The sequence below is a fragment of the Hemiscyllium ocellatum genome, chromosome 4 (assembly GCF_020745735.1).
Source record: "Hemiscyllium ocellatum isolate sHemOce1 chromosome 4, sHemOce1.pat.X.cur, whole genome shotgun sequence".
Taxonomy (NCBI): domain Eukaryota; kingdom Metazoa; phylum Chordata; class Chondrichthyes; order Orectolobiformes; family Hemiscylliidae; genus Hemiscyllium; species Hemiscyllium ocellatum.
Window position 1 is genome coordinate 123,078,628 of NC_083404.1, and position 12,163 is coordinate 123,090,790.

At 43.2% G+C, this 12,163-nt stretch overlaps 1 protein-coding gene across 2 annotated transcripts in view; it reads right to left on the bottom strand.

The window, feature by feature from the left end:
- Positions 1-10,744, bottom strand: part of dennd3a (DENN/MADD domain containing 3a) — a 109,651-nt gene extending 98,907 nt beyond the window's left edge. For both annotated transcript variants that reach the window (XM_060823811.1, XM_060823809.1), the window contains exon 1: positions 10,427-10,744. The gene's annotated coding sequence lies outside the window, so the exon portion shown is untranslated. The remainder of the gene's footprint in view (positions 1-10,426) is intronic.
- Positions 10,745-12,163: the final 1,419 nt, after the last annotated feature.

The window sequence follows — 12,163 nt, forward strand, 5'->3', positions numbered from 1 at the left end:
CTGGATGACTAAAGAAATTGAGGGTTTGGTTAAGAAAAAGAAAAAAGCATATGTCACATATAGACAGGATAGATCAAGTGAATCCTTAGAAGAGTATATAGGAAGTAGGAGTATACTTAAGAGGGGAATCAGAAGGGCAGAAAGGGGACGAGATAGAATTGGCAAACAGAATTAAGGAGAATCCAAAGAGTTTTTACAAATACATTAAGGAAAAAGGGGTAACTAGGGACAGAATAGGGCCCCTCAAAGATTGGCAATGCGGCCTTTGTGTGGAGCCGTAGAAAATGGGGAGATACTAAATGAATATTGTGCATCAGTATTTACTGTGGAAAAGGATATGGAAGATATAGACTGTAGGGAAATAGATGGTGACATCTTGCAAAGTGCCCATATTACAGAGGAGGAAGTGCTGGATGTCTTGAAATGTGGATAAATCCCCAGGACCTGATCAGGTGTACCCGAGAGCTGTGTGGGAAGCTCAAGAAGTGATTGTGAGGCCTCTTGCTGGGATATTTGTATCATCGATAGTCACAGGTATGCTGCCCGAAGACTGGGGGTTGGCTAATGTAGTGCCAGTGTTTAAGAAGGGTGATAAGGACAAGCCAGGGAACTATAGACCAGTGAGCCTGACGCTGGTGGTGGGCTAGGTGTTGGAGGTAATCCAGAGGGACAGGATGTACATGTATTTGGAAAGGCAAGGACTGATTAGGAATAGTCAACATGGTTCTGTGCATGTCTCACAAACTTGATTGAGTTTTTTGAAGAAGTAACAGAGGATTGATAAGGGCAGAGCGGTAGATGTGATCTACATGGACTTCAGTAAGGCGTTCGACAAGGTTCTCCATGGGAGACTGATTAGCAAGGTTAGATTATAGGGAGAACTAGCCATTTGGATACAGAACTGGCTCAAAGGTAGAAGACAGAGGGTGGTGGTGGAGGGTTGTTTCTCAGACTGGAGACCTGTGACCAATGGAGTGCCACAAGGATCGGTGCTGGGTCCTCTACATTTTGCAATTTACATAAATGATTGGATGCGAGCATAAGAGGTACAGTTAGTAAGTTTGCAAATGACACCAAAATTGGAGGTGTAGTAAACAGCGAAGAGGGTTACCTCAGATTACAACAAGTTCTTGATCAGTTGGGCCAATGGGCTGAGAAGTGACAGATGGAGTTTAATTCAGATAAATGTGATGTGCTGCATTTTGGGAAAGCAAATCTTAGCAGGACTTATACACTTAATGGAAAGGTCCTAGGGAGTGTTGCTGAACAAAGAGACCTTGGAGTGCAGGTTCATAGCTCCTTGAAAGTGGAGTCGCAGGTGGATAGAATAGTGAAGGTGGTGTTTGGTATGCTTTCCTTTATTGGTCAGAGTATTGAGTACAGGAGTTGGGAGGTCATGTTGCGCCTGTACAGGACATTGGTTAGGCCACTGTTGGAATATTGCATGCAGTTCTGGTCTCCTTCCTAACGGAAAGATGTTGTGAAACTTGAAAGGATTCAGAAAAGATTTACAAGGATGTTGCCAGGGCTGGAGGACTGGAGCTATAGGGAGAGGCTGAACAGGCTGGGGCTGTTTTCCATGCAGCGGAGGCGGCTGAGGAGTGATCTTATAGAGGTTTACAAAATTATGGAGGGGCATGGATAGGGTAAATAGGCAAAGTCTTTTCACTGGGGTCAGGGAGTCCAGAACTAGAGGGCATAGGTTTAGGATGACAGGGAAAAGATATAAAAGAGACCTACACGGCAACGTTTTCACACAGAGGGTGGTAAGTGTATGGAATGAGCTGTCAAAGGAAGTGGTGGAGGCTGTACAATTGCAACATTTAAGAGGCATTTGGATGGCTATATGAATAGGAAGGATTTGGAGGGATATGGGCTGGGTGCTGGCAGGTGGGGCTAGATTGGGTTGGGATATCTGGTTAGCATGGACGGGTTGGACTGAAGGGTCTGTTTCCATGCTGTTCATTTTATGACTCTATGACTCTAAACAAATCAACTTACAACTTCATTTGAAATTGACAGAATCCAGAGATCATGCATCATACTCTCCCTCTTGTTGTCACAGCAAGTGTCATAGCTAGACTGAAAGAAAGCATGTATCACAAGAAAAACTGTACAATACTCTATTATGGATAATGTTGGTGCAATTTTCCATCCCAATGTGAATATTCCTCCCCTTCCCTGACATCAAGATGAACTTTTGAACTTCCACAGATTTATAAAATGTTAATTGAAAAGTCTCAGAAAATCAGTATATGTTTAAGGACAGTCAACATGAATTTCTGAAAGTGAAAGATCATTTGACAAATCTGTTAAGAGTTTTCTGAAAATATAATTAGGAAGATAATTAAGAGAGAACAAATATTTAGGCTGTACTCCGGGATAGGAAAATACATTAAATCAATTAAGGATTAGCTATTAGACTGAAAAGAGAAGGGATAAAAAAGGCATTTCATATTGGAAGGTTGCAACCAATTAAATACCACAAAGATCATGAATTAGGCCCAAACTATATACAATGACTTAAATGAGAGGTCTGAGTTTAACCTATTTAAGTTTGCAAAGGTTATCTCAGATTACAACAAGATCTTGATCAGATGGGCCAATGGGCTGAGAAGTGGCAGATGGAGTTTAATTCAGATAAATGCGAGGTGCTACGTTTGGGAAAACAAATCTTAACAGGACTTATACTCTTAATGGTAAGGTCTTAGGGAGTGTTGTTGTACAAAGAGACCTTGGACTGCAGGTTCACAGCTCCTTGAAAGTAGAGTTGCAGGTAGATAAGATAGTGAAGGTGGTGTTTGGTATGCTTTCATTTATCAGTCAGAGTATTAAGTACATGAGTTGGGAGATTGTGATGTAGGTGTATAGGATGTTGGTTAGATCACTGTTGGAATGTTGCATGCAATTCTGGTCTCCTTCCTATCAGAAAGATGTTGGGTTCAGAAAAAACTTACAAGGATGTTGCCAGGATTGGAGGATTTGAGCTATAGGGAGAGGTTGAATCGGCTGGGACTGTATTCCCTGGATCATCAGAGGCTGAAAGATGATCTTTATAGAAGTTTTATAAAATTATGAGGGGCATGGATAGAATAAAAAGATAGTCTCTTCCCTGGGGTTGGGGGAGTCCAGAATGAGAGGGAATAGGCTTAGGGTGAGAGGGGAAAGATGTAAAGGAGAAAGGGCAACTCTTTCATGCAGAGGGTGGTATATGTATGAAATGAGCTATTAGCGGAGCTACTAGGTGGAGGCTAGTACAATTGCAACATTTACAAGGCATCTGAATGTGTATATGAATAGGGAGGGTATAGAGGGACATGGGCCAGGTGTTGGTAGGTTGGACAAGATTGGGTTGGAATATCTGGTCGGCATAGATGAGTTGGACTGAAGGAACTACTTCTGTGCTGTACATCTTTATGACTCTGATTCAAAATAAGGAGAAAGGTAAGGTATCAACAGATCAACTGAGTGCATTACATTTGTCATATTATCCAATGTGCCAAAGTATGAAGTTATCAAATTTGGCAAGAAACATTGAAAGTAGATTTGTTTTGAATATGCAAAGTTTGCATTCAGTGGAACTGGGCATCCTTGTACATGAAACAAAAAATAAAATGCAGAACTTGCAAGCAATCTTGAAAACCTGTCAGTTTTTGTTAGAAAGGGATTTGAGTACAAGAGCAAAGAAGTCTTTCAATGTTTGTGGGTCTTGACCCAGCATTTAACGTTTGGCTTTTAAACTTTATTTTTCTGCTTTTATACTAAGACTGTAGTACTAAATTTTTTAAACTTCTTTATTTTTCCACTTCTGCAATTAAGAGTATGTACCTAAATACTGTACCTAAGATGGTGCTGTGTGGTGACAACAGTACACTTCTCTTGGACCTCATACTTCAGTATATGTGACAACAAAACCTAAATCTAAAATCTAACCAGTACATACTGTCCATAATCCCAACCTAAACTAGTCCCACCTGCATGCACTTGGCCCATATCCTTCCAAACAGTACTTGTCCATGTGCTTATCCAAGTGTCTGAAACATTGGAACTATACCCACATCCACCACTTCCTCTGGAAGTTCTTTCCACACAAACCACTCTCTTAAAAACACTGCCCCTCAATATTTCTCCCCTCTCAAATATTCCCCGTAGTCTTAATGCCACCCTTGGCAAAAGACCCCTGCCATTCACTTTACCTATACCCTTCATGATTTTATAAATCTTTATAAGGTCACCCCTCAACCTCCTATGTTGCGGTGAAAGAAGGTGCAGCCTATCCAACCTCTGCTTATAACTCAAATCAAAATGACCTCACTAATGTCTGACTTGAATTATCTTAATACAGACTGGGTTAATAATGTGCAGCTGAGAGGAGCAACAATTTATGAAGTAAACTAAGGAAAATCTTATGGAATGTATATTTCTGTCCAACAAGGAAATTAGTTTTGCTAGTTTGGTGTTGGGAAAAGTAGGTCAAATGGAGAACCCTCCAGTATAGGAACATTCAAGTAACAGTGCTCACAGGATCTTAAATTTTAGATTAGGAGAAGGGCAATGAATGATTAAAAGGGAAAATTTCAGATTCGGGACATATATCCGGCAGATAAACTGGAATCAAAGATTTGATTTCTAAACCATATATTGGACAATGCCTTTCGAGAGAGTTTAGTTCAAGTGTAGACTGTGTATATTCCCACAAGGAAAAAAAAGGGAAGGGAACTAAACAAGAGCTCAATGGATAACAAGAGACCAAGAGTAAGACAAAACCGAGAAAGGGTGTTTTATTACAATGTCGGATTAATAATACAAACGAGTAGACTGACTTCCGCCCCCACCAGCGCCACTCACCTGCATTCTGCTGACACGCCCCCCCCCCTCCCCCCAGAACCCTGAGGGGAACACTGCCCCTGCTCATGACTCCACCCTCATTCCCCCCATCATCACACCCACTCCAGTTACTGGCTCCACACCCACACCAGATCCCAGCTCCCAGCCCTGCTGAGTTTTATCATCCCTCCAGACCTCCCCCTCAATGAGGACGAATGATCAGTCCTCAGCAAAGGACTCGCCTTCATCCCCCTCCGTCCATGCATCAATGAATTTAATACACGGCATGACATCGAACAATTCTTCCGTCGCCTCCGCCTCCAAGCTTACTTTCACAACCAGGACTCCCGCCCACCTTCCAAGGACCCCTTCGCCCACCTCCAACACACTGCATCCACCTGGACACCCCGCGCTGCCTATTACCTGCCCTCGACCTCTTCATTTCCAACTCCTGCCGGGACATTAACCACCTCAATCTGTCTACCCCCCTCCCCCACTCCAAACTCTCACCCTCATAACGTGCAGCCCTCCAATCCCTCTGCTCCAATCTCAACCTCACCATCAAGCCAGCGGATAAAAGGGGGCGCAGTGGTTGTCTGGCACACTGACCTCTATACCACTGAAGCCAAACGCTAACTTGAGGACACCTCTTCCTACTGCCCCCTCGACCATGACCCCACACCCCCCCCATCACCAAACCATCATCTCCCAAACCATACAGAACCTCATCATCTCAGGAGATCTCCCACCCACAGCTTCCAACCTCATAGTTCGGGAATCCCGCACTGCCCAGTTCTACCTCCTTCCCAAGATCCACAAGCCTGACCACCCTGGCCAACCCATTGTCTCAGCATGTTCCTGCCCCACAGAACTTATCTGTACCTACCTCGACGATGTCCTATCCTCCCTAGTCCAGGAACTCCCCACATACGTTTCAGACACCACCCACACCCTCCACCTCCTCCAAGACTTCTGTTTCCCCGGCCCCCAACGCCTCATCTTCACCATGGATATCCAGTCCCTCTACACCTCCATCCGCCATGACCAGGGCCTCCAAGCCCTCTGTTTTTTCCTCTCCAGACGTCCCCAACAATACCCTTCCACCGACACACTCATTCGTTTGGCCGAACTGGTCCTCACCCTTAACAATTTCACCTTTGAATCCTCCAACTTCCTCCAGACCAAAGGGGTAGCCATGGGCACACATATGGGCCCCAGCTATGCCTGTCTCTTTGTTGGCTACATAGAACAGTTGATCTTCCGTAATTACACCTGCACCACTCCCCACCTCTTCCTCCGCTACATTGAGACTGCATTGGTGCCCGGGCTCCCGCGAGGAGGTTAAGCAATTCATCAACTTTACCAACACATTCCACCCTGGCCTTAAATTTACCTGGACCATCTCTGACACCTCCTTCCCCTTCCTGGACCTCTCCATCTTCATTAATGACGACCGACTTGACACTGACATTTCTTACAAACCCACCGACTCCCACAGCTACCTGGATTACACCTCTTCCCACCCTACCTCTTGCAAAAATGCCATCCCATATTCCCAATTCCTCCGCCTCCACTGTACCTGCTCCCAGGAGGACCAGTTCCACCACAGAACACACCAGATGGCCTCCTTCTTTAGAGACTGCAATTTCCCTTTCCACGTGGTTAAAGATGCCCTCGAACGCATCTCGTCCACATCCCGCACCTCTGCCCTCAGACCCCACCCCTCCAACCGTAACAAGGACAGAACGCTTCTGGTGCTCATCTTCCATCCTACAAACCTTTGCATAAACCAAATCATCCGCCGACATTTCCATCACCTCCAAAAAGACCCCACCACCAGGGATATATTTCCCTCCCCACCCCTTTCCGCCTTCCGCAAAGACCATTCCCTCCGTGACTACCTGGTCAGGTCCACGCCCCCCTACAACCCACCCTTCCATCCTGGCACTTCCCCCTCCCACCGCAGGAACTGCAAAACCTGTGCCCACAGCTCCTCCCTCACCTCTATCCAAGGTCCTAAAGGAGCCTTCCACATCCATCAAAGTTTTACCTGCACATCCACCAATATCATTTATTGTATCCGTTGCTCCTGATGCGGTCTCCTCTACATTGGGGAGACTGGGCGCCTCGTGGCAGAGCTCTTTAGGGGACATCTCTGGGACACCCGTACCAATCAACCACACCGCCCCGTGGCCCAACATTTCAACTCCCCCTCCCACTCTGCCAAGGACATGGAGGTCCTGGGCCTCCTTCACCGCCACTCCCTCACCACCAGACGCCTGGAGGAAGAATGCCTCATCTTCCACCTCAGAACACTTCAACCCCAGGGCGTCAATGTGGACTTCAACAGTTTCCTCATTTCCCCTTCCCTCACCCCATCCTAGTTCCTAACTTCCAGCTCTGCACTGTCCCCATGACTTGTCCAGACTTGCCCTACCTGCCTGTCTCCTTTTCCACCCATCCACTCCACCCTCTCCTCCCTGACCTATCACCCTCATCCCCTCCCCCACTCACCCATTGTACTCTATGCTATTTTCTCTCCACCCCCACCCTCCTCTAGCTTATCTCTCCATGCTTCAGGCTCACTGCCTTTATTCCTGATGAAGGGCTTTTGCCCGAAACATTGGTTTCGCTGCACTTTGGATGCTGCCTGAACTGCTGTGCTCTTCCAGCACCACTAATCCAATCACAGATCTTAAATGGTAATTCAACTTCTCTACTGAAGCTGAGTAATTTCAGTATTTTCGGTTTTTATGTCAAAGTTCCAGCATTCTGTGCTCATGTTGCCATAGGCTGAACCTTCATAAGGATTAGATACAGAAAAGACCAGTTGTACTTAAAATTACTCTAGTTCAGATTAGATGCTAAAATAAGCAAGAGTGGGAAGTGTGGAGATCTATAATCTTTGGATACAAAACGTGATGCCAGAGGGCAGGGACAAATGATGCGGCAGCTACAAGGGAACAAAGCAACCTACAAGTTCCATTCTGAGCCACTTAACATCCTGACTTTGAGTTACAGTATATCTCTATTCCTTGGGTCAAATTCTGTAATTCACTTCCTAACAACATTATAACAATTTACCAATACAAGGTACTTTCAACACTATTCTCTGGCAATTAGGGATGTGCAATAAATGCTGGTCTAGTTAGCAATCCCCACAAATAAAATAAAGTTGAATTGTTAATGTCACACTTGGTTTAAAAAGGGGTATAAATATTAACCTAGCAACTACTCGCTAGTCAGTTTAACTTGTGTTGGGAAAGCTTTTAGATACAGTAATCTGCACAAAATCATCATACAAAAAAATGTGGAATAATTAAGGAAAGCCAGCATAAATATGTTAAAGACAACTTAAATTTAACTATTGAAGGAAAATTGGAGACCTAAAATCTGAACTCTACTTTTCTCTTTCCACAACTGCTGCCAGATCAGTTGTTTTTCAGCACTGTTATTTTTATTCTCAGTTTAAAAGGTCATCCAGCATGGAAATAGACCCTTCAGTCCAACTAGTCCACACTAAACATGTTCCTATACTAAAATAGCCCCACCTCCCTGCATTTGGCCCATATCCTTCAAACCTTTCCTACTCATGAACTTATCCAAATGTCTTTTAAATGTTGCAATTGTGCCCAGATCCACCACTTCCCCAGGAAGTTCATTCCACGGGCAAACCACCCCCTCTTTGTAAAACATTTGCTCCTAATGGCTTTGTTAAATATCTCTCATCTCAATCTAAAAATATGCCCCCTAGTTTTGAACACCCTCATCCTAGGAAAAGACACCACTATTCACCCTACCCACACCTCTCTCAATTTCTTGAACTTCTATAAAATTGCTTCTCAACTTTCTACACCAGTGGGAAAAAAAAGTCCTGACCAACTTGATTTTTTTTTGTTTCAAGATAACAAGAACTGGATGAAGGAAGTGGTGTACAAAAACTTCTAAAAGGCATTTTCTAAAATGTCACAATGTAAACAAGTCAGCAAAGTTGAATTAAAATAAAGAGACAGCAAATGCAAAACTTAAGGTCAGGAAACAGTCATGCTGAATGCATTTTCCAAATGGGATGTGGTGAGATTCATGTGAGTCAGTGTACAGTTCTTCCTGATGTTTATTATTGACTTGAATTTTGCTTTACAAGGCACAATGTTAATACTTTAGATGAGACAAACTCAGAAATATACTTAACAGGGAGGAGGATTATGGACTTTCAAAAGATATAAGAAGCTCACAAAATGGGCAAGCACATGACAGACAAAACTTATCATGTGAGAGAAGTGGTTTATTTTGGCACAGAGACAGAAAAGGCAAGAAAAACTAAAAGAACACATTAAAGGAACAGAGGCACCTAAGTGTGTAAGTTAAAAGGCATTCAGGATCATTTTGTTTTCTAAATATAGGTATAAATGATAAGATTACAAGTTTTGATGATTCTTTATAAAACAGTGAGACAAGTTGGACTGTCTTTACAGACAACTAGCACAGGCAACAGTTCAAATGGCCTATTTCTCTGCTGTGACTGCTCTGATTCAATTATGTAAAAATACTGTTTTTGCCATAACAAAAACAGCTGTCAATAAATAGAACTTGACTTACTCAGTTATTTCAAGGCTCTGTTATTGTCCTATTGGCATAAATTCTGAATCATAGTAACTAAGAATTGCCTGATAGTTATATATCCAAGTATAATCAGAACCAAACCACTAATAAATAAACAAGATTCCGTGCATTCTAACAAATGACATGAAAACCTGAAACATTTCTTCTCTCACCTAGGAATCTCAAGCCAATGTCAAATTTTTAAAAAGTGGTGACATTGGCTATGATGACCGGAGACCATCACCTTAACGATTAATGAACACGGTGGTTTGACAAAACGTGATAATACCGAATATAACAACCTACAACAATGCCAATGAACCTTTCCAAAAGAAATTAAAAACCGAAAGAATTGCGGATGCTGGAGATCAGAACCAAAAACAAAAAATAAGAGACTAATCTGTGAGAAACAAAAAACAGAAATTACTGGAAAAGCTCAGAAGGTCTGGCAGCATCTGTAGAGAAACATTAAGAGTTAACGTTTCAGTGCCGGGTGCCCTTCCCCAGAACAGAGTTCTGCTGAGCTTTTCCGGGAATTTCTCACAGGTTGGTCTGTTCAGTCATAGTCAGCTGCGGATGTGGCGTCTATCAGTCATCTTGCGACAGAAAGTTACTGAAGAAATCTGATGGCCGAGAATGTAATTTGAAACAATGTCAACAATGCTGTAAAACAGGAGAATCAGTTTCGTTCTTTAAGTCAATGCACAGACAGACAGACATACATACATACATACATCCTTGCATCTTGCACAAATTATCGAAGGGCCGAAACCTTTTGACATCTTTCGAAAAATGATAACTTAAAATTCATTCATTTGCCATAAATAAATGTTGGATCCAACTTCCAGAGAAGGCTTGGCGATGGAGGAAACTAGCTTCTTGTTTGGCGCGTGGGATCCAAGTGCACCGCAAGTAATAAAGAAAAAAAACGTGTAACATTAGGGAAGTTTGAAGTGAATGAAATTGCACGGATAATGACAGCGAATTGAGTACTTACAAAAGGTGTCTAATGGGGGCTGTGAACAGTAGCCATGTACAGAACCCGGGGTCGACGTTACATCAATAAAACTGGAACAGAATCCAATTGTTCAACTGCACTAACGCGGTTCAAACAACAAAATAACTTTCATCCAGCAGAAGCTGGAAGCATTCCCCGACTGCCGAACCGAAACCAAACTATCATCTGACTGGTTTACTTCAAAACAAGAAGAAATACTTCACATTCCCGACACTGTTACTGCCGGTTCTCGCTTCACAGCGGGATCAAACACAACGTTTCGGCCAGTCCAAAGCGAATTTTGTGTGTTCCTGCTGCGCATGCCCAGCGGCACCCGCTCCCGCGCATGTGTGTTTGGCCCTGGCTGTTCGGATTTAAATCTGTGTTCCAACGGACGGCGGCGTGGGGAAAGAGCGTATGAATTATGTAATTTAAGGAGTGTACCTGCAGTGGTGATGGAGAAGCTCGGAAATTAGCCCAGCGAATGATTGTTCACCTTTCACTGCCTTGTTGAACAGTGGGAGGGAATTCCAGGATTTGGTGCCAGTGGCACTGAAGGAATGGCCGTTGGTTTCCAGGTCAGATTGGTGAATGGCTTGGAGTGGGACATGCGAGTGGTGGTGTTCACATATCTTCTCTCTTTCCACATATTCTCCTCGTCCTTCTCAATGGTGGTATCTAAATTTGTGAATTTCTGCAGTGCATCTTGTAAATGTTACACACTGCTATTACTGAGGGAAAACCAGTGCAGGGAGTGGATGTTTGCAGGCATGATGGCAATCAGTTGAGCTGCTTTAGGACAAACTAGCACTGATGGTGTCAAGTTTGAGTGATGTTGGAGCTGCAATCATTCAGGCTAGTGGAAAGTATTCCATCATACTCCTGACTTGTGCCTTGCAGATGGTTTTTGGGGGTTGGAAAGTGAGTTATTTGTCACAGAATTAATATCCAGTTGACTTGCTGTTAAAGTACAACTTTGTCTCTGTGATGATTACATGGATTTTTTCCCATTTTTCTCTAGCTACCTTTTTCCATGCTGATATGGCTTCTTTCATCTTATTTTCCTTTCTCTTTTCCCAAATCCCTTGTTCAACTTTAATGAGTAGGTTTAAATCATGGTTGCCTCCTAGAGGCCAATCCTTATTCTGTTGGGCAGCTGCAGCTGATATTCTCAATTGTTTCTCAAAGTTAGGATATAGACTTATCATTTCTGTTAGGGGACATTTGTCCTCCATCTTATCTGGGATTGCACCTATATTTATTCTGTTTATTCTAAACCTTCACAAAACTACTGCTCTACAGGGGACTCTTGCCCCACAAGCTTATTTTTAGTACCTATTAAACAATCTCATTTAGGGTTCTGTCAGGGTACTGTGGGAGTGAAATGGGAGAAGTAGCACACAAAGATGTGGACAGAGAGCAATCAAGGTATAACCTTACCTTGTGGACCCATTGGTCTTGAGTCTGACCTTCTAGGTGAGACTCCTCTTTTCCAGTTTCACTCACACGTAAACCTGGTTGGAACCCTGCATGCAGTATCAAAATTGTTAAAGTACAGATTTGAGACGGCCCAGGAAATCTCTTGTGGATTCAGACTTGAGAGCCTCTCTTGGTTTGTCCTGGAGATTGTACTCTTTGGTAGTCTGGAATAAAATCCTCTTACAGTTTAATTTAATTTTAATCTTTCCCTTTATTTACTAATAGCATCACTATTGCAACATAACACTAATACTATAA